Consider the following 22137-nt stretch of genomic DNA (forward strand, 5'->3'; position numbering starts at 1 on the left):
ACCCTAGTTTGAAACCCTAGCTGGAAACCCTAACCCTAGTTTGAAACCCTAGCTGGAAACCCTAACCCTAGTTTGAAACCCTAACTGAAAACCCTAGCTGGAAACCCTAACCCTAGTTTGAAACCCTAGCTGTAAACCCTAACCCTAGTTTGAAACCCTAACTGAAAACCCTAGCTGGAAACCCGAACCCTAGTTTGAAACCCTAGCTGTAAACCCTAACTGAAAACCCTAGCTGGAAACCCTAACCCTAGTTTGAAACCCTAGCTGGAAACGCTAACCCTAGTTTGAAACCCTTATTGGAAACCCTAACCCTAGTTTGAAACCCTAACTGGAAACCCTAACCCTAGTTTGAAACCCTAACTGAAAACCCTAGCTGGAAACCCTAACCCTAGTTTGAAACCCTAACTGAAAACCCTAGCTGGAAACCCTAACCCTAGTTTGAAACCCTAGCTGTAAACCCTAACTGAAAACCCTAGCTGGAAACCCTAACCCTAGTTTGAAACCCTAGCTGTAAACCCTAACTGAAAACCCTAGCTGGAAACCCTAACCCTAGTTTGAAACCCTAGCTGGAAACGCTAACCCTAGTTTGAAACCCTAACTGGAAACCCTAACCCTAGTTTGAAACCCTAACTGAAAACCCTAGCTTGAAACCCTAACCCTAGTTTGAAACCCTAACTGAAAACCCTAGCTGGAAACCCTAACCCAGGTTTGAAACCCTAGCTGGAAACGCTAACCCTAGTTTGAAACCCTAACTGGAAACCCTAACCCTAGTTTGAAACCCTAACTGAAAACCCTAGCTGGAAACCCTAACCCTAGTTTGAAACCCTAACTGAAAACCCTAGCTGGAAACCCTAACCCTAGTTTGAAACCCTAGCTGTAAACCCTAACTGAAAACCCTAGCTGGAAACCCTAACCCTAGTTTGAAACCCTAGCTGTAAACCCTAACTGAAAACCCTAGCTGGAAACCCTAACCCTAGTTTGAAACCCTAACTGAAAACCCTAGCTGGAAACCCTAACCCTAGTTTGAAACCCTAACTGAAAACCCTAGCTGGAAACCCTAACCCTAGTTTGAAACCCTAACTGAAAACCCTAGCTGGAAACCCTAACCCTAGTTTGAAACCCTAGCTGTAAACCCTAACTGAAAACCCTAGCTGGAAACCCTAACCCTAGTTTGAAACCCTAGCTGTAAACCCTAACTGAAAACCCTAGCTGGAAACCCTAACCCTAGTTTGAAACCCTAGCTGTAAACCCTAACTGAAAACCCTAGCTGGAAACCCTAACCCTAGTTTGAAACCCTAGCTGTAAACCCTAACTGAAAACCCTAGCTGGAAACCCTAACCCTAGTTTGAAACCCTAGCTGTAAACCCTAACTGAAAACCCTAGCTGGAAACCCTAACCCTAGTTTGAAACCCTAGCTGGAAACGCTAACCCTAGTTTGAAACCCTAACTGGAAACCCTAACCCTAGTTTGAAACCCTAACTGAAAACCCTAGCTTGAAACCCTAACCCTAGTTTGAAACCCTAACTGAAAACCCTAGCTGGAAACCCTAACCCAGGTTTGAAACCCTAGCTGGAAACGCTAACCCTAGTTTGAAACCCTAACTGGAAACCCTAACCCTAGTTTGAAACCCTAACTGAAAACCCTAGCTGGAAACCCTAACCCTAGTTTGAAACCCTAACTGAAAACCCTAGCTGGAAACCCTAACCCTAGTTTGAAACCCTAGCTGTAAACCCTAACTGAAAACCCTAGCTGGAAACCCTAACCCTAGTTTGAAACCCTAGCTGTAAACCCTAACTGAAAACCCTAGCTGGAAACCCTAACCCTAGTTTGAAACCCTAACTGAAAACCCTAGCTGGAAACCCTAACCCTAGTTTGAAACCCTAACTGAAAACCCTAGCTGGAAACCCTAACCCTAGTTTGAAACCCTAACTGAAAACCCTAGCTGGAAACCCTAACCCTAGTTTGAAACCCTAGCTGTAAACCCTAACTGAAAACCCTAGCTGGAAACCCTAACCCTAGTTTGAAACCCTAGCTGTAAACCCTAACTGAAAACCCTAGCTGGAAACCCTAACCCTAGTTTGAAACCCTAACTGAAAACCCTAGCTGGAAACCCTAACCCTAGTTTGAAACCCTGACTGAAAACCCTAGCTGGAAACCCTAACCCTAGTTTGAAACCCTAGCTGTAAACCCTAACTGAAAACCCTAGCTGGAAACCCTAACCCTAGTTTGAAACCCTAGCTGTAAACCCTAACTGAAAACCCTAGCTGGAAACCCTAACCCTAGTTTGAAACCCTAGCTGGAAACGCTAACCCTAGTTTGAAACCCTAACTGGAAACCCTAACCCTAGTTTGAAACCCTAACTGAAAACCCTAGCTTGAAACCCTAACCCTAGTTTGAAACCCTAACTGAAAACCCTAGCTGGAAACCCTAACCCAGGTTTGAAACCCTAGCTGGAAACGCTAACCCTAGTTTGAAACCCTAACTGGAAACCCTAACCCTAGTTTGAAACCCTAACTGAAAACCCTAGCTGGAAACCCTAACCCTAGTTTGAAACCCTAACTGAAAACCCTAGCTGGAAACCCTAACCCTAGTTTGAAACCCTAGCTGTAAACCCTAACTGAAAACCCTAGCTGGAAACCCTAACCCTAGTTTGAAACCCTAGCTGTAAACCCTAACTGAAAACCCTAGCTGGAAACCCTAACCCTAGTTTGAAACCCTAACTGAAAACCCTAGCTGGAAACCCTAACCCTAGTTTGAAACCCTAACTGAAAACCCTAGCTGGAAACCCTAACCCTAGTTTGAAACCCTAACTGAAAACCCTAGCTGGAAACCCTAACCCTAGTTTGAAACCCTAGCTGTAAACCCTAACTGAAAACCCTAGCTGGAAACCCTAACCCTAGTTTGAAACCCTAGCTGTAAACCCTAACTGAAAACCCTAGCTGGAAACCCTAACCCTAGTTTGAAACCCTAGCTGTAAACCCTAACTGAAAACCCTAGCTGGAAACCCTAACCCTAGTTTGAAACCCTAGCTGTAAACCCTAACTGAAAACCCTAGCTGGAAACCCTAACCCTAGTTTGAAACCCTAGCTGTAAACCCTAACTGAAAACCCTAGCTGGAAACCCTAACCCTAGTTTGAAACCCTAGCTGGAAACGCTAACCCTAGTTTGAAACCCTAACTGGAAACCCTAACCCTAGTTTGAAACCCTAACTGAAAACCCTAGCTTGAAACCCTAACCCTAGTTTGAAACCCTAACTGAAAACCCTAGCTGGACACCCTAACCCAGGTTTGAAACCCTAGCTGGAAACGCTAACCCTAGTTTGAAACCCTAACTGGAAACCCTAACCCTAGTTTGAAACCCTAACTGAAAACCCTAGCTGGAAACCCTAACCCTAGTTTGAAACCCTAACTGAAAACCCTAGCTGGAAACCCTAACCCTAGTTTGAAACCCTAGCTGTAAACCCTAACTGAAAACCCTAGCTGGAAACCCTAACCCTAGTTTGAAACCCTAGCTGTAAACCCTAACTGAAAACCCTAGCTGGAAACCCTAACCCTAGTTTGAAACCCTAACTGAAAACCCTAGCTGGAAACCCTAACCCTAGTTTGAAACCCTAACTGAAAACCCTAGCTGGAAACCCTAACCCTAGTTTGAAACCCCAACTGAAAACCCTAGCTGGAAACCCTAACCCTAGTTTGAAACCCTAGCTGTAAACCCTAACTGAAAACCCTAGCTGGAAACCCTAACCCTAGTTTGAAACCCTAGCTGTAAACCCTAACTGAAAACCCTAGCTGGAAACCCTAACCCTAGTTTGAAACCCTAGCTGGAAACGCTAACCCTAGTTTGAAACCCTAACTGAAAACCCTAACCCTAGTTTGAAACCCTAACTGAAAACCATAGCTGGAAACCCTAACCCTAGTTTGAAACCCTAACTGAAAACCCTAGCTGGAAACCCTAACCCTAGTTTGAAACCCTAACTGAAAACCCTAGCTGGAAACCCTAACCCTAGTTTGAAACCCTAACTGAAAACCCTAGCTGGAAACCCTAACCCTAGTTTGAAACCCTAGCTGTAAACCCTAACTGAAAACCCTAGCTGGAAACCCTAACCCTAGTTTGAAACCCTAGCTGGAAACGCTAACCCTAGTTTGAAACCCTAACTGAAAACCCTAGCTGGAAACCCTAACCCTAGTTTGAAACCCTAGCTGGAAACGCTAACCCTAGTTTGAAACCCTAACTGAAAACCCTAACCCTAGTTTGAAACCCTAACTGAAAACCCTAGCTGGAAACCCTAACCCTAGTTTGAAACCCTAACTGAAAACCCTAACTGAAAACCCTAGCTGGAAACCCTAACCCTAGTTTGAAACCCTAACTGAAAACCCTAGCTGGAAACCCTAACCCTAGTTTGAAACCCTAACTGAAAACCCTAGCTGGAAACCCTAACCCTAGTTTGAAACCCTAACTGAAAACCCTAACTGAAAACCCTAGCTGGAAACCCTAACCCTAGTTTGAAACCCTAACTGAAAACCCTAGCTGGAAACCCTAACCCTAGTTTGAAACCCTAACTGAAAACCCTAGCTGGAAACCCTAACCCTAGTTTGAAACCCTAACTGAAAACCCTAACTGAAAACCCTAGCTGGAAACCCTAACCCTAGTTTGAAACCCTAACTGAAAACCCTAGCTGGAAACCCTAACCCTAGTTTGAAACCCTAACTGAAAACCCTAGCTGGAAACCCTAACCCTAGTTTGAAACCCTAACTGAAAACCCTAGCTGGAAACCCTAACCCTAGTTTGAAACCCTAACTGAAAACCCTAGCTGGAAACCCTAACCCTAGCTGAAAACCCTAGTTGGAAACCCTAACCCTAGTTTGAAACCCTAACTGAAAACCCTAGCTGGAAACCCTAACCCTAGTTTGAAACCCTAGCTGTAAACCCTAACTGAAAACCCTAGCTGGAAACCCTAACCCTAGTTTGAAACCCTAGCTGGAAACGCTAACCCTAGTTTGAAACCCTAACTGGAAACCCTAACCCTAGTTTGAAACCCTAACTGAAAACCCTAGCTGGAAACCCTAACCCTAGTTTGAAACCCTAACTGAAAACCCTAGCTGGAAACCCTAACCCAGGTTTGAAACCCTAGCTGGAAACGCTAACCCTAGTTTGAAACCCTAACTGGAAACCCTAACCCTAGTTTGAAACCCTAACTGAAAACCCTAGCTGGAAACCCTAACCCTAGTTTGAAACCCTAACTGAAAACCCTAGCTGGAAACCCTAACCCTAGTTTGAAACCCTAACTGAAAACCCTAGCTGGAAACCCTAACCCTAGTTTGAAACCCTAACTGAAAACCCTAGCTGGAAACCCTAACCCTAGTTTGAAACCCTAACTGAAAACCCTAGCTGGAAACCCTAACCCTAGTTTGAAACCCTAACTGAAAACCCTAGCTGGAAACCCTAACCCTAGTTTGAAACCCTAACTGAAAACCCTAGCTGGAAACCCTAACCCTAGTTTGAAACCCTAACTGAAAATCCTAGCTGGAAACCCTAACCCTAGTTTGAAACCCTAGCTGAAAACCCTAGCTGGAAACCCTAACCCTAGTTTGAAACCCTAACTGAAAACCCTAGCTGGAAACCCTAACCCTAGTTTGAAACCCTAGCTGTAAACCCTAACTGAAAACCCTAGCTGGAAACCCTAACCCTAGTTTGAAACCCTAGCTGGAAACGCTAACCCTAGTTTGAAACCCTAACTGAAAACCCTAACCCTAGTTTGAAACCCTAACTGAAAACCATAGCTGGAAACCCTAACCCTAGTTTGAAACCCTAACTGAAAACCCTAGCTGGAAACCCTAACCCTAGTTTGAAACCCTAACTGAAAACCCTAGCTGGAAACCCTAACCCTAGTTTGAAACCCTAACTGAAAACCCTAGCTGGAAACCCTAACCCTAGTTTGAAACCCTAACTGAAAACCCTAGCTGGAAACCCTAACCCTAGTTTGAAACCCTAACTGAAAACCCTAACTGAAAACCCTAGCTGGAAACCCTAACCCTAGTTTGAAACCCTAACTGAAAACCCTAGCTGGAAACCCTAACCCTAGTTTGAAACCCTAACTGAAAACCCTAGCTGGAAACCCTAACCCTAGTTTGAAACCCTAACTGAAAACCCTAACTGAAAACCCTAGCTGGAAACCCTAACCCTAGTTTGAAACCCTAACTGAAAACCCTAGCTGGAAACCCTAACCCTAGTTTGAAACCCTAACTGAAAACCCTAGCTGGAAACCCTAACCCTAGTTTGAAACCCTAACTGAAAACCCTAGCTGGAAACCCTAACCCTAGTTTGAAACCCTAACTGAAAACCCTAGCTGGAAACCCTAACCCTAGCTGAAAACCCTAGTTGGAAACCCTAACCCTAGTTTGAAACCCTAACTGAAAACCCTAGCTGGAAACCCTAACCCTAGTTTGAAACCCTAGCTGTAAACCCTAACTGAAAACCCTAGCTGGAAACCCTAACCCTAGTTTGAAACCCTAGCTGGAAACGCTAACCCTAGTTTGAAACCCTAACTGGAAACCCTAACCCTAGTTTGAAACCCTAACTGAAAACCCTAGCTGGAAACCCTAACCCTAGTTTGAAACCCTAACTGAAAACCCTAGCTGGAAACCCTAACCCAGGTTTGAAACCCTAGCTGGAAACGCTAACCCTAGTTTGAAACCCTAACTGGAAACCCTAACCCTAGTTTGAAACCCTAACTGAAAACCCTAGCTGGAAACCCTAACCCTAGTTTGAAACCCTAACTGAAAACCCTAGCTGGAAACCCTAACCCTAGTTTGAAACCCTAACTGAAAACCCTAGCTGGAAACCCTAACCCTAGTTTGAAACCCTAACTGAAAACCCTAGCTGGAAACCCTAACCCTAGTTTGAAACCCTAACTGAAAACCCTAGCTGGAAACCCTAACCCTAGTTTGAAACCCTAACTGAAAACCCTAGCTGGAAACCCTAACCCTAGTTTGAAACCCTAACTGAAAACCCTAGCTGGAAACCCTAACCCTAGTTTGAAACCCTAACTGAAAATCCTAGCTGGAAACCCTAACCCTAGTTTGAAACCCTAGCTGAAAACCCTAGCTGGAAACCCTAACCCTAGTTTGAAACCCTAACTGAAAACCCTAGCTGGAAACCCTAACCCTAGTTTGAAACCCTAGCTGTAAACCCTAACCCTAGATGAAAACCCTACCTGGAAACCCTAACCCTAGTTTGAAACCCTAGCTGTAAACCCTAACTGAAAACCCTAGCTGGAAACCCTAACCCTAGTTTGAAACCCTAGCTGGAAACGCTAACCCTAGTTTGAAACCCTAACTGGAAACCCTAACCCTAGTTTGAAACCCTAACTGAAAACCCTAGCTGGAAACCCTAACCCTAGTTTGAAACCCTAGCTGTAAACCCTAGCTGAAAACCCTAACTGAAAACCCTAGCTGGAAACCCTAACCCTAGTTTGAAACCCTAGCTGGAAACGCTAACCCTAGTTTGAAACCCTAACTGAAAACCCTAACCCTAGTTTGAAACCCTAACTGAAAACCATAGCTGGAAACCCTAACCCTAGTTTGAAACCCTAACTGAAAACCCTAGCTGGAAACCCTAACCCTAGTTTGAAACCCTAACTGAAAACCCTAGCTGGAAACCCTAACCCTAGTTTGAAACCCTAACTGAAAACCCTAGCTGGAAACCCTAACCCTAGTTTGAAACCCTAACCCTAGCTGAAAACCCTACCTGGAAACCCTAACCCTAGTTTGAAACCCTAACTGAAAACCCTAGCTGGAAACCCTAACCCTAGTTTGAAACCCTAACAGAAAACCCTAGCTGGAAACCCTGACCCTAGTTTGAAACCCTAGCTGTAACCCTAACTGAAAACCCTAGCTGGAAACCCTAACCCTAGTTTGAAACCCTAGCTGGAAACGCTAACCCTAGTTTGAAACCCTAACTGGAAACCCTAACCCTAGTTTGAAACCCTAACTGAAAACCCTAGCTGGAAACCCTAACCCTAGTTTGAAACCCTAACTGAAAACCCTAGCTGGAAACCCTAACCCTAGTTTGAAACCCTAGCTGTAAACCCTAACTGAAAACCCTAGCTGGAAACCCTAACCCTAGTTTGAAACCCTAGCTGTAAACCCTAACTGAAAACCCTAGCTGGAAACCCTAACCCTAGTTTGAAACCCTAGCTGGAAACGCTAACCCTAGTTTGAAACCCTAGCTGGAAACCCTAACCCTAGTTTGAAACCCTAGCTGGAAACGCTAACCCTAGTTTGAAACCCTAACTGGAAACCCTAACCCTAGTTTGAAACCCTAACTGAAAACCCTAGCTGGAAACCCAAACCCTAGTTTGAAACCCTAACTGAAAACCCTAGCTGGAAACCCTAACCCTAGTTTTAAACCCTAACTGAAAACCCTAGCTGGAAACCCTAGTTTGAAACCCTAACTGAAAACCCTACCTGGAAACCCTAACCCTAGTTTGAAACCCTAACTGAAAACCCTAGCTGGAAACCCTAGTTTGAAACCCTAACTGAAAACCCTAGCTGGAAACCCTAACCCTAGTTTGAAACCCTAACTGAAAACCCCAGCTGGAAACCCTAACCCTAGTTTGAAACCCTAACTGAAAACCCTAGCTGGAAACCCTAACCCTAGTTTGAAACCCTAACTGAAAATCCTAGCTGGAAACCCTAACCCTAGTTTGAAACCCTAGCTGAAAACCCTAGCTGGAAACCCTAACCCTAGTTTGAAACCCTAACTGAAAACCCTAGCTGGAAACCCTAACCCTAGTTTGAAACCCTAGCTGTAAACCCTAACCCTAGCTGAAAACCCTACCTGGAAACCCTAACCCTAGTTTGAAACCCTAACTGAAAACCCTAGCTGGAAACCCTAGTTTGAAACCCTAACTGAAAACCCTAGCTGCAAACCCTAACCCTAGTTTGAAACCCTAACTGAAAACCCTAGCTGGAAACCCTAACCCTAGTTTGAAACCCTAACTGAAAACCCTAGCTGGAAACCCTAACCCTAGTTTGAAACCCTAACTGAAAATCCTAGCTGGAAACCCTAACCCTAGTTTGAAACCCTAGCTGAAAACCCTAGCTGGAAACCCTAACCCTAGTTTGAAACCCTAACTGAAAACCCTAGCTGTAAACCCTAACCCTAGTTTGAAACCCTAGCTGTAAACCCTAACCCTAGCTGAAAACCCTACCTGGAAACCCTAACCCTAGTTTGAAACCCTAACTGAAAACCTTAGCTGGAAACCCTAACCCTAGTTTGAAACCCTAACTGAAAACCCTAGCTGGAAACCCTAACCCTAGTTTGAAACCCTAACCCTAACTGAAAATCCTAGCTGGAAACCCTAACCCTAGTTTGAAACCCTAGCTGAAAACCCTAGCTGGAAACCCTAACCCTAGTTTGAAACCCTAACTGAAAACCCTAGCTGTAAACCCTAACCCTAGTTTGAAACCCTAGCTGTAAACCCTAACCCTAGCTGAAAACCCTACCTGGAAACCCTAACCCTAGTTTGAAACCCTAACTGAAAACCTTAGCTGGAAACCCTAACCCTAGTTTGAAACCCTAACTGAAAACCCTAGCTGGAAACCCTAACCCTAGTTTGAAACCCTAACCCTAGCTGAAAACCCTACCTGGAAACCCTAACCCTAGTTTGAAACCCTAACTGAAAACCCTAGCTGAAAACCCTAACCCTAGTTTGAAACCCTAACTGAAAACCCTAGCTGGAAACCCTAACCCTAGTTTGAAACCCTAGCTGGAAACGCTAACCCTAGTTTGAAACCCTAGCTGGAAACCCTAACCCTAGTTTGAAACCCTAGCTGGAAACGCTAACCCTAGTTTGAAACCCTAACTGGAAACCCTAACCCTAGTTTGAAACCCTAACTGAAAACCCTAGCTGGAAACCCTAACCCTAGTTTGAAACCCTAACTGAAAACCCTAGCTGGAAACCCTAACCCTAGTTTGAAACCCTAACTGAAAACCCTAGCTGGAAACCCTAACCCTAGTTTGAAACCCTAACTGAAAACCCTAGCTGGAAACCCTAATCCTAGTTTGAAACCCTAACTGAAAACCCTAGCTGGAAACCCTAACCCTAGTTTGAAACCCTAACTGAAAACCCTAGCTGGAAACCCTAATCCTAGTTTGAAACCCTAACTGAAAACCCTAGCTGGAAACCCTAACCCTAGTTTGAAACCCTAGCTGTAAACCCTAACTGAAAACCTTAGCTGGAAACCCTAACCCTAGTTTGAAACCCTAACCTAAAACCCTAGCTGGAAACCCTAACCCTAGTTTGAAACCCTAACTGAAAACCCTAGCTGGAAACCCTAACCCTAGTTTGAAACCCTAGCTGTAAACCCTAACTGAAAACCCTAGCTGGAAACCCTAACCCTAGTTTGAAACCCTAGCTGGAAACGCTAACCCTAGTTTGAAACCCTAACTGGAAACCCTAACCCTAGTTTGAAACCCTAGCTGGAAACGCTAACCCTAGTTTGAAACCCTAACTGGAAACCCTAACCCTAGTTTGAAACCCTAACTGAAAACCCTAGCTGGAAACCCTAACCCTAGTTTGAAACCCTAGCTGTAAACCCTAACTTAAAACCCTAGCTGGAAACCTAACCCTAGTTTGAAACCCTAGCTGTAAACCCTAACCCTAGCTGAAAACCCTACCTGGAAACCCTAACCCTAGTTTGAAACCCTAACTGAAAACCCTAGCTGGAAACCCTAACCCTAGTTTGAAACCCTAGCTGTAAACCCTAACTGAAAACCCTAGCTGGAAACCCTAACCCTAGTTTGAAACCCTAGCTGGAAACCCTAACCCTAGTTTGAAACCCTAACTGAAAACCCTAGCTGGAAACCCTAACCCTAGTTTGAAACCCTAGCTGTAAACCCTAACCCTAGTTTGAAACCCTAACTGAAAACCCTAGCTGGAAACCCGAACCCTAGTATGAAACCCTAGCTGTAAACCCTAACTGAAAACCCTAGCTGGAAACCCTAACCCTAGTTTGAAACCCTAGCTGGAAACGCTAACCCTAGTTTGAAACCCTAGCTGTAAACCCTAACCCTAGTTTGAAACCCTAACTGAAAACCCTAGCTGGAAACCCTAACCCTAGTTTGAAACCCTAGCTGTAAACCCTAACTGAAAACCCTAGCTGGAAACCCTAACCCTAGTTTGAAACCCTAACTGAAAACCCTAGCTGGAAACGCTAACCCTAGTTTGAAACCCTAACTGAAAACCCTAGCTGGAAACCCTAACCCTAGTTTGAAACCCTAGCTGTAAACCCTAACTGAAAACCCTAGCTGGAAACCCTAACCCTAGTTTGAAACCCTAGCTGGAAACGCTAACCCTAGTTTGAAACCCTAACTGGAAACCCTAACCCTAGTTTGAAACCCTAGCTGGAAACGCTAACCCTAGTTTGAAACCCTAACTGGAAACCCTAACCCTAGTTTGAAACCCTAACTGAAAACCCTAGCTGGAAACCCTAACCCTAGTTTGAAACCCTAACTGAAAACCCTAGCTGGAAACCCTAACCCTAGTTTGAAACCCTAACTGAAAACCCTAGCTGGAAACCCTAACCCTAGTTTGAAACCCTAACTGAAAACCCTAGCTGGAAACCCTAACCCTAGTTTGAAACCCTAACTGAAAACCCTAGCTGGAAACCCTAACCCTAGTTCTAAACCCTAACTGAAAACCCTAGCTGGAAACCCTAACCCTAGTTTGAAACCCTAGCTGTAAACCCTAACTGAAAACCCTAGCTGGAAACCCTAACCCTAGTTTGAAACCCTAGCTGGAAACGCTAACCCTAGTTTGAAACCCTAACTGGAAACCCTAACCCTAGTTTGAAACCCAAACTGAAAACCCTAGCTGGAAACCCTAACCCTAGTTTGAAACCCTAACTGAAAACCCTAGCTGGAAACCCTAACCCTAGTTTGAAACCCTAACTGAAAACCCTACCTGGAAACCCTAACCCTAGTTTGAAACCCTAACTGAAAACCCTAGCTGGAAACCCTAACCCTAGTTTGAAACCCTAACTGAAAACCCTAGCTGGAAACCCTAACCCTAGTTTGAAACCCTAACTGAAAACCCTAGCTGGAAACCCTAACCCTAGTTTGAAACCCTAACTGAAAACCCTAGCTGGAAACCCTAACCCTAGCTGAAAACCCTAGCTGGAAACCCTAACCCTAGTTTGAAACCCTAACTGAAAACCCTAGCTGGAAACCCTAACCCTAGTTTGAAACCCTAGCTGTAAACCCTAACTGAAAACCCTAGCTGGAAACCCTAACCCTAGTTTGAAACCCTAGCTGTAAACCCTAACTGAAAACCCTAGCTGGAAACCCTAACCCTAGTTTGAAACCCTAGCTGTAAACCCTAACTGAAAACCCTAGCTGGAAACCCTAACCCTAGTTTGAAACCCTAGCTGAAAACCCTAACCCTAGTTTGAAACCCTAACTGAAAACCCTAGCTGGAAACCCTAACCCTAGTTTGAAACCCTAACTGAAAACCCTAGCTGGAAACCCTAACCCTAGTTTGAAACCCTAACTGAAAACCCTAGCTGGAAACCCTAACCCTAGTTTGAAACCCTAGCTGGAAACGCTAACCCTAGTTTGAAACCCTAACTGGAAACCCTAACCCTAGTTTGAAACCCTAACTGAAAACCCTAGCTGGAAACCCTAACCCTAGTTTGAAACCCTAACTGAAAACCCTAGCTGGAAACCCTAACCCAAGTTTGAAACCCTAACTGAAAACCCTAGCTGGAAACCCTAACCCTAGTTTGAAACCCTAACTGAAAACCCTAGCTGGAAACCCTAACCCTAGTTTGAAACCCTAACTGAAAACCCTAGCTGGAAACCCTAACCCTAGTTTGAAACCCTAACTGAAAACCCTAGCTGGAAACCCTAACCCTAGTTTGAAACCCTAGCTGTAAACCCTAACTGAAAACCCTAGCTGGAAACCCTAACCCTAGTTTGAAACCCTAGCTGTAAACCCTAACTGAAAACCCTAGCTGGAAACCCTAACCCTAGTTTGAAACCCTAGCTGTAAACCCTAACTGAAAACCCTAGCTGGAAACCCTAACCCTAGTTTGAAACCCTAACTGAAAACCCTACCTGGAAACCCTAACCCTAGTTTGAAAACCTAACCCTAGCTGAAAACCCTACCTGGAAACCCTAACCCTAGTTTGAAACCCTAACTGAAAACCCTAGCTGGAAACCCTAACCCTAGTTTGAAACCCTAACTGAAAACCCTAGCTGGAAACCCTAACCCTAGTTTGAAACCCTAACTGAAAACCCTAGCTGGAAACCGTATCCCTAGTTTGAAACCCTAACTGAAAACCCTAGCTGGAAACCCTAACCCTAGTTTGAAACCATAACTGAAAACCCTAGCTGGAAACCCTAACCCTAGTTTGAAACCCTAACTGAAAACCCTAGCTGGAAACCCTAACCCTAGTTTGAAACCCTAACTGAAAACCCTAGCTGGAAACCCTAACCCTAGTTTGAAACCCTAGCTGTAAACCCTAACCCTAGTTTGAAACCCTAACCCTAGTTTGAAACCCTAGCTGGAAACCCTAACCCTAGTTTGAAACCCTAGCTGGAAACCCTAACCCTAGTTTGAAACCCTAACTGAAAAAATTAGCTGGAAGCCCTAACCCTAGCTGTAAACCATAACTGAAAACCCTAGCTGGAAACCCTAACCCTAGTTTGAAACCCTAGCTGTAAACCCTAACTGAAAACCCTAGCTGGAAACCCTAACCCTAGTTTGAAACCCTAGCTGTAAACCCTAACTGAAAACCCTAGCTGGAAACCCTAACCCTAGTTTGAAACCCTAACTGAAAACCCTAGCTGGAAACCCTAACCCTAGTTTGAAACCCTAGCTGTAAACCCTAACTGAAAACCCTAGCTGGAAACCCTAACCCTAGTTTGAAACCCTAGCTGTAAACCCTAACTGAAAACCCTAGCTGGAAACCCTAACCCTAGTTTGAAACCCTAGCTGTAAACCCTAACTGAAAACCCTAGCTGGAAACCCTAACCCTAGTTTGAAACCCTAGCTGTAAACCCTAACTGAAAACCCTAGCTGGAAACCCTAACCCTAGTTTGAAACCCTAGCTGGAAACGCTAACCCTAGTTTGAAACCCTAACTGGAAACCCTAACCCTAGTTTGAAACCCTAGCTGGAAACGCTAACCCTAGTTTGAAACCCTAACTGGAAACCCTAACCCTAGTTTGAAACCCTAACTGAAAACCCTAGCTGGAAACCCTAACCCTAGTTTGAAACCCTAACTGGAAACCCTAACTCTAGTTTGAAACCCTAGCTGGAAACGCTAACCCTAGTTTGAAACCCTAACTGAAAACCCTAGCTGGAAACCCTAACCCTAGTTTGAAACCCTAACTGAAAACCCTAGCTGGAAACCCTAACCCTAGTTTGAAACCCTAACTGAAAACCCTAGCTGGAAACCCTAACCCTAGCTGAAAACCCTAGCTGGAAACCCTAACCCTAGTTTGAAACCCTAACTGAAAACCCTAGCTGGAAACCCTAGCTGGAAACCCTAACCCTAGTTTGAAACCCTAACTGAAAACCCTAGCTGGAAACCCTAACCCTAACCCTAGCTGAAAACCCTAGCTGGAAACCCTAACCCTAGTTTGAAACCCTAACTGAAAACCCTAGCTGGAAACCCTAACCCTAGTTTGAAACCCTAACTGAAAACCCTAGCTGGAAACCCTAACCCTAGTTTGAAACCCTAGCTGTAAACCCTAACTGAAAACCCTAGCTGGAAACCCTAACCCTAGTTTGAAACCCTAGCTGTAAACCCTAACTGAAAACCCTAGCTGGAAACCCTAACCCTAGTTTGAAACCCTAGCTGGAAACGCTAACCCTAGTTTGAAACCCTAACTGGAAACCCTAACCCTAGTTTGAAACCCTAGCTGGAAACGCTAACCCTAGTTTGAAACCCTAACTGGAAACCCTAACCCTAGTTTGAAACCCTAACTGAAAACCCTAGCTGGAAACCCTAACCCTAGTTTGAAACCCTAACTGGAAACCCTAACTCTAGTTTGAAACCCTAGCTGGAAACGCTAACCCTAGTTTGAAACCCTAACTGAAAACCCTAGCTGGAAACCCTAACCCTAGTTTGAAACCCTAACTGAAAACCCTAGCTGGAAACCCTAACCCTAGTTTGAAACCCTAACTGAAAACCCTAGCTGGAAACCCTAACCCTAACCCTAGCTGAAAACCCTAGCTGGAAACCCTAACCCTAGTTTGAAACCCTAACTGAAAACCCTAGCTGGAAACCCTAGCTGGAAACCCTAACCCTAGTTTGAAACCCTAACTGAAAACCCTAGCTGGAAACCCTAACCCTAACCCTAGCTGAAAACCCTAGCTGGAAACCCTAACCCTAGTTTGAAACCCTAACTGAAAACCCTAGCTGGAAACCCTAACCCTAGTTTGAAACCCTAACTGAAAACCCTAGCTGGAAACCCTAACCCTAGTTTGAAACCCTAACTGAAAACCCTAGCTGGAAACCCTAACCCTAGTTTGAAACCCTAGCTGTAAACCCTAACTGAAAACCCTAGCTGGAAACCCTAACCCTAGTTTGAAACCCTAGCTGTAAACCCTAACTGAAAACCCTAGCTGGAAACCCGAACCCTAGTTTGAAACCCTAACTGAAAACCCTAGCTGGAAACCCTAACCCTAGTTTGAAACCCTAACTGAAAACCCTAGCTGGAAACCCTAACCCTAGCTGAAAACCCTAGTTGGAAACCCTAACCCTAGTTTGAAACCCTAACTGAAAACCCTAGCTGGAAACCCTAACCCTAGTTTGAAACCCTAACTGAAAACCCTAGCTGGAAACCCTAACCCTAGTTTGAAACCCTAGCTGTAAACCCTAACCCTAGTTTGAAACCCTAACCCTAGTTTGAAACCCTAGCTGGAAACCCTAACCCTAGTTTGAAACCCTAACTGAAAACCCTAGCTGGAAACCCTAACCCTAATTTGAAACCCTAGCTGTAAACCCTAACCCTAGTTTGAAACCCTAGCTGAAAACCCTAGCTGGAAAACCTAACCCTAGTTTGAAACCCTAACTGAAAACCCTAGCTGGAAACCCTAACCCTAGTTTGAAACCCTAACTGAAAACCCTAGCTGGAAAAACTAACCCTAGTTTGAAACCCTAACTGAAAACCCTAGCTGGAAACCCTAACCCTAGTTTGAAACCCTAACTGAAAACCCTAGCTGGAAACCCTAACCCTAGTTTGAAACCCTAGCTGAAAACCCTAGCTGGAAACCCTAACCCTAGTTTGAAACCCTAACTGAAAACCCTAGCTGGAAACCCTAACCCTAGTTTGAAACCCTAACTGAAAACCCTAGCTGGAAACCCTAACCCTAGTTTGAAACCCTAGCTGTAAACCCTAACCCTAGTTTGAAACCCTAACCCTAGTTTGAAACCCTAGCTGGAAACCCTAACCCTAGTTTGAAACCCTAACTGAAAACCCTAGCTGGAAACCCTAACCCTAGTTTGAAACCCTAACTGAAAACCCTACCTGGAAACCCTAACCCTAGTTTGAAACCCTAGCAGTAAACCCTAACTGAAAACCCTAGCTGGAAACCCTAACCCTAGTTTGAAACCCTAACTGAAAACCCTAGCTGGAAACCCTAACCCTAGTTTGAAACCCTAACTGAAAACCCTACCTGGAAACCCTAACCCTAGTTTGAAACCCTAACTGAAAACCCTAGCTGGAAACCCTAACCCTAGTTTGAAACCCTAACTGAAAACCCTAGCTGGAAACCCTAACCCTAGTTTGAAACCCTAACTGAAAACCCTAGCTGGAAACCCTAACCCTAGTTTGAAACCCTAACTGAAAACCCTAGCTGGAAACCCTAACCCTAGTTTGAAACCCTAACTGAAAACCCTAGCTGGAAACCCTAACCCTAGTTTGAAACCCTAGCTGTAAACCCTAACTGAAAACCCTAGCTGGAAACCCTAAACCTAGTTTGAAACCCTAGCTGGAAACCCTAACCCTAGTTTGAAACCCTACCTGTAAACCCTAACCCTAGTTTGAAACCCTAACTGAAAACCCTAGCTGGAAACCCTAACCCTAGTTTGAAACCCTAACTGAAAACCCTAGCTGGAAACCCTAACCCTAGTTTGAAACCCTAACTGAAAACCCTAGCTGGAAACCCTAACCCTAGTTTGAAACCCTAGCTGTAATCCCTAACTGAAAACCCTAGCTGGAAACCCTAACCCTAGTTTGAAACCCTAGCTGTAAACCCTAACTGAAAACCCTAGCTGGAAACCCTAACCCTAGTTTGAAACCCTAACTGAAAACCCTAGCTGGAAACCCTAACCCTAGTTTGAAACCCTAGCTGTAAACCCTAACTGAAAACCCTAGCTGGAAACCCTAACCCTAGTTTGAAACCCTAGCTGGAAACGCTAACCCTAGTTTGAAACCCTAACTGGAAACCCTAACCCTAGTTTGAAACCCTAGCTGGAAACCCTAACCCTAGTTTGAAACCCTAACTGAAAACCCTAGCTGGAAACCCTAACCCTAGTTTGAAACCCTAACTGAAAACCCTAGCTGGAAACCCTAACCCTAACCCTAGCTGAAAACCCTAGCTGGAAACCCTAACCCTAGTTTGAAACCCTAACTGAAAACCCTAGCTGGAAACCCTAGCTGGAAACCCTAACCCTAGTTTGAAACCCTAACTGAAAACCCTAGCTGGAAACCCTAACCCTAACCCTAGCTGAAAACCCTAGCTAGAAACCCTAACCCTAGTTTGAAACCCTAACTGAAAACCCTAGCTGGAAACCCTAACCCTAGTTTGAAACCCTAACTGAAAACCCTAGCTGGAAACCCTAACCCTAGTTTGAAACCCTAACTGAAAACCCTAGCTGGAAACCCTAACCCTAGTTTGAAACCCTAACTGAAAACCCTAGCTGGAAACCCTAACCCTAGTTTGAAACCCTAGCTGTAAACCCTAACTGAAAACCCTAGCTGTAAACCCTAACCCTAGTTTGAAACCCTAGCTGTAAACCCTAACTGAAAACCCTAGCTGGAAACCCTAACCCTAGTTTGAAACCCTAACTGAAAACCCTAGCTGGAAACCCTAACCCTAGTTTGAAACCCTAACTGAAAACCCTAGCTGGAAACCCTAACCCTAGTTTGAAACCCTAACTGAAAACCCTAGCTGGAAACCCTAACCCTAGCTGTAAACCATAACTGAAAACCCTAGCTGGAAACCCTAACCCTAGTTTGAAACCCTAGCAGTAAACCCTAACTGAAAACCCTAGCTGGAAACCCTAACCCTAGTTTGAAACCCTAACTGAAAACCCTAGCTGGAAACCCTAACCCTAGTTTGAAACCCTAACTGAAAACCCTAGCTGGAAACCCTAACCCTAGTTTGAAACCCTAGCTGTAAACCCTAACTGAAAACCCTAGCTGGAAACCCTAACCCTAGTTTGAAACCCTAACTGAAAACCCTAGCTGGAAACCCTAACCCTAGTTTGAAACCCTAACTGAAAATCCTAGCTGGAAACCCTAACCCTAGTTTGAAACCCTAACTGAAAACCCTAGCTGGAAACCCTAACCCTAGTTTGAAACCCTAACTGAAAACCCTAGCTGGAAACCCTAACCCTAGTTTGAAACCCTAGCTGGAAACGCTAACCCTAGTTTGAAACCCTAACTGGAAACCCTAACCCTAGTTTGAAACCCTAACTGAAAACCCTAGCTGGAAACCCTAACCCTAGTTTGAAACCCTAACTGAAAACCCTAGCTGGAAACCCTAACCCTAGTTTGAAACCCTAACCCTAGCTGAAAACCCTAGCTGGAAACCCTAACCCTAGTTTGAAACCCTAACTGAAAACCCTAGCTGGAAACCCTAACCCTAGTTTGAAACCCTAACTGAAAACCCTAGCTGGAAACCCTAACCCTAGTTTGAAACCCTAACCCTAGCTGAAAACCCTACCTGGAAACCCTAACCCTAGTTTGAAACCCTAACTGAAAACCCTAGCTGGAAACCCTAACCCTAGTTTGAAACCCTAACTGAAAACCCTAGCTGGAAACCCTAACCCTAGTTTGAAACCCTAACTGAAAACCCTAGCTGGAAACCCTAACCCTAGTTTGAAACCCTAGCTGGAAACCCTAACCCTAGTTTGAAACCCTAACTGAAAACCCTAGCTGGAAACCCTAACCCTAGTTTGAAACCCTAACTGAAAACCCTAGCTGGAAACCCTAAACCTAGTTTGAAACCCTAACTGAAAACCCTAGCTGGAAACCCTAACCCTAGTTTGAAACCCTAACCCTAGCTGAAAACACTACCTGGAAACCCTAACCCTAGTTTGAAACCCTAACTGAAAACCCTAGCTGGAAACCCTAACCCTAGTTTGAAACCCTAACTGAAAACCCTAGCTGGAAACCCTAACCCTAGTTTGAAACCCTAACTGAAAACCCTAGCTGGAAACCCTAACCCTAGTTTGAAACCCTAACCCTAGCTGAAAACCCTAGCTGGAAACCCTAACCCTAGTTTGAAACCCTAACCCTAGCTGAAAACCCTACCTGGAAACCCTAACCCTAGTTTGAAACCCTAACTGAAAACCCTAGCTGGAAACCCTAACCCTAGTTTGAAACCCTAGCTGTAAACCCTAACTGAAAACCCTAGCTGGAAACCCTAACCCTAGTTTGAAACCCTAGCCGGAAACGCTAACCCTAGTTTGAAACCCTAACTGGAAACCCTAACCCTAGTTTGAAACCCTAACTGGAAACCCTAACCCTAGTTTGAAACCCTAACTGGAAACGCTAACCCTAGTTTGAAACCCTAACTGGAAACCCTAACCCTAGTTTGAAACCCTAACTGAAAACCCTAGCTGGAAACCCTAACCCTAGTTTGAAACCCTAACTGAAAACCCTAGCTGGAAACCCTAACCCTAGTTTGAAACCCTAACCCTAGCTGAAAACCCTAGCTGGAAACCCTAACCCTAGTTTGAAACCCTAACTGAAAACCCTAGCTGGAAACCCTAACCCTAGTTTGAAACCCTAACTGAAAACCCTAGCTGGAAACCCTAACCCTAGTTTGAAACCCTAACCCTAGCTGAAAACCCTAGCTGGAAACCCTAACCCTAGTTTGAAACCCTAACTGAAAACCCTAGCTGGAAACCCTAACCCTAGTTTGAAACCCTAACTGAAAACCCTAGCTGGAAACCCTAACCCTAGTTTGAAACCCTAACTGAAAACCCTAGCTGGAAACCCTAACCCTAGTTTGAAACCCTAGCTGTAAACCCTAACTGAAAACCCTAGCTGGAAACCCTAACCCTAGTTTGAAACCCTAGCCGGAAACGCTAACCCTAGTTTGAAACCCTAACTGGAAACCCTAACCCTAGTTTGAAACCCTAACTGGAAACCCTAACCCTAGTTTGAAACCCTAACTGGAAACGCTAACCCTAGTTTGAAACCCTAACTGGAAACCCTAACCCTAGTTTGAAACCCTAACTGAAAACCCTAGCTGGAAACCCTAACCCTAGTTTGAAACCCTAACTGAAAACCCTAGCTGGAAACCCTAACCCTAGTTTGAAACCCTAACCCTAGCTGAAAACCCTAGCTGGAAACCCTAACCCTAGTTTGAAACCCTAACTGAAAACCCTAGCTGGAAACCCTAACCCTAGTTTGAAACCCTAACTGAAAACCCTAGCTGGAAACCCTAACCCTAGTTTGAAACCCTAGCTGGAAACCCTAACCCTAGTTTGAAACCCTAACTGAAAACCCTAGCTGGAAACCCCAACCCTAGTTTGAAACCCTAACTGAAAACCCTAGCTGGAAACCCTAAACCTAGTTTGAAACCCTAACTGAAAACCCTAGCTGGAAACCCTAACCCTAGTTTGAAACCCTAACCCTAGCTGAAAACCCTACCTGGAAACCCTAACCCTAGTTTGAAACCCTAACTGAAAACCCTAGCTGGAAACCCTAACCCTAGTTTGAAACCCTAACTGAAAACCCTAGCTGGAAACCCTAACCCTAGTTTGAAACCCTAACTGAAAACCCTAGCTGGAAACCCTAACCCTAGTTTGAAACCCTAACTGAAAACCCTAGCTGGAAACCCTAACCCTAGTTTGAAACCCTAACCCTAGCTGAAAACCCTAGCTGGAAACCCTAACCCTAGTTTGAAACCCTAACCCTAGCTGAAAACCCTAGCTGGAAACCCTAACCCTAGTTTGAAACCCTAACTGAAAACCCTAGCTGGAAACCCTAACCCTAGTTTGAAACCCTAACTGAAAACCCTAGCTGGAAACCCTAACCCTAGTTTGAAACCCTAACCCTAGCTGAAAACACTACCTGGAAACCCTAACCCTAGTTTGAAACCCTAACTGAAAACCCTAGCTGGAAACCCTAACCCTAGGTTGAAACCCTAGCTGAAAACCCTAGCTGGAAACCCTAACCCTAGTTTGAAACCCTAACTGAAAACCCTAGCTGGAAACCCTAACCCTAGTTTGAAACCCTAACCCTAGCTGAAAACCCTAGCTGGAAACCCTAACCCTAGTTTGAAACCCTAACCCTAGCTGAAAACCCTAGCTGGAAACCCTAACCCTAGTTTGAAACCCTAACTGAAAACCCTAGCTGGAAACCCTAACCCTAGTTTGAAACCCTAACTGAAAACCCTAGCTGGAAACCCTAACCCTAGTTTGAAACCCTAACCCTAGCTGAAAACACTACCTGGAAACCCTAACCCTAGTTTGAAACCCTAACTGAAAACCCTAGCTGGAAACCCTAACCCTAGGTTGAAACCCTAGCTGAAAACCCTAGCTGGAAACCCTAACCCTAGTTTGAAACCCTAACTGAAAACCCTAGCTGGAAACCCTAACCCTAGTTTGAAACCCTAACCCTAGCTGAAAACCCTAGCTGGAAACCCTAACCCTAGTTTGAAACCCTAACCCTAGCTGAAAACCCTAACCCTAGTTTGAAACCCTAGCTGGAAACGCTAACCCTAGTTTGAAACCCTAACTGGAAACCCTAACCCTAGTTTGAAACCCTAACTGAAAACCCTAGCTGGAAACCCTAACCCTAGTTTGAAACCCTAACTGAAAACCCTAGCTGGAAACCCTAACCCTAGTTTGAAACCCTAACTGAAAACCCTAGCTGGAAACCCTGACCC

This window comes from Filicampus tigris, chromosome 3 (genome assembly GCF_054856515.1).
Source record: "Filicampus tigris isolate MCC_2025a chromosome 3, RoL_Ftig_1.0, whole genome shotgun sequence".
Classification (NCBI taxonomy): domain Eukaryota; kingdom Metazoa; phylum Chordata; class Actinopteri; order Syngnathiformes; family Syngnathidae; genus Filicampus; species Filicampus tigris.